Source organism: Silene latifolia, chromosome X, assembly GCF_048544455.1.
Source record: "Silene latifolia isolate original U9 population chromosome X, ASM4854445v1, whole genome shotgun sequence".
Classification (NCBI taxonomy): domain Eukaryota; kingdom Viridiplantae; phylum Streptophyta; class Magnoliopsida; order Caryophyllales; family Caryophyllaceae; genus Silene; species Silene latifolia.
Window position 1 is genome coordinate 58,365,420 of NC_133537.1, and position 687 is coordinate 58,366,106.

The 687-nt window shown below is 40.6% G+C and overlaps 1 non-coding gene across 1 annotated transcript; it reads left to right on the forward strand.

Moving 5' to 3' along the window:
• The first annotated feature begins 347 nt into the window (after positions 1-347).
• LOC141625612 (small nucleolar RNA R71) lies at positions 348-454 on the forward strand. Its single transcript, XR_012535381.1, has one exon. It is a non-coding gene; the product is annotated as a small nucleolar RNA R71 (small nucleolar RNA).
• The last annotated feature ends 233 nt before the right edge of the window (positions 455-687 follow it).

Sequence of the window (687 nt, forward strand, 5' to 3'; positions counted from 1 at the left end):
CATTTGGGATTGAATATATTGCAACCATAGAATTGACATGTTGTTTGGATGATGGAGAAGCTTCATCATGCTTGGCCATGGCTTTCTCAAATTTTAAGTTTATGGTGTCAATATGAGCACTTAGTTGGGCACTCAATTGTGTAACGGAGTCAACTTCATGTCTCCCTCCCCTAGTTGCTTTTCCTTACCTACTATATTGAGAGTTGTGAACCGCCATCTCTTCGATCTTAGCCCAAGTTTGGTTGTCATCAACCTCGGTGAATCTTCCATTAGAACCTATGTTGAACACATTCCTTGAGTCTTCATATAAGATATTCGAAAATTGTTGGACAAGAAACCATTCGCTTAGTCCATGATAAGGACAAGAGCGACATGTATCTTTAAATCTCTCCCAAGCCTCATATAGAGTCTCTTTATCTCTTTGCTTGAACCCGGTGATTTGGGCTCTCAACATATTAGTCTTCTCCGGAGGATAGAACTTCTTGTAGAAGGCAAGTGGTAACTTCTTCCATGAATCAATACCAAGAGTAGCCTTGTCTTGGCTCTTTAACCATTGCTTTGCGGCTCCGATCAAGGAAAAAGGAAATAATACCCATCGAATTTGATCTTGAGTCACCCCCGTTTGAGAGATTGCATCACAATAGTCACAAAAAGTTTCCATGTGTAGATGAGGATCTTCACTAGGCA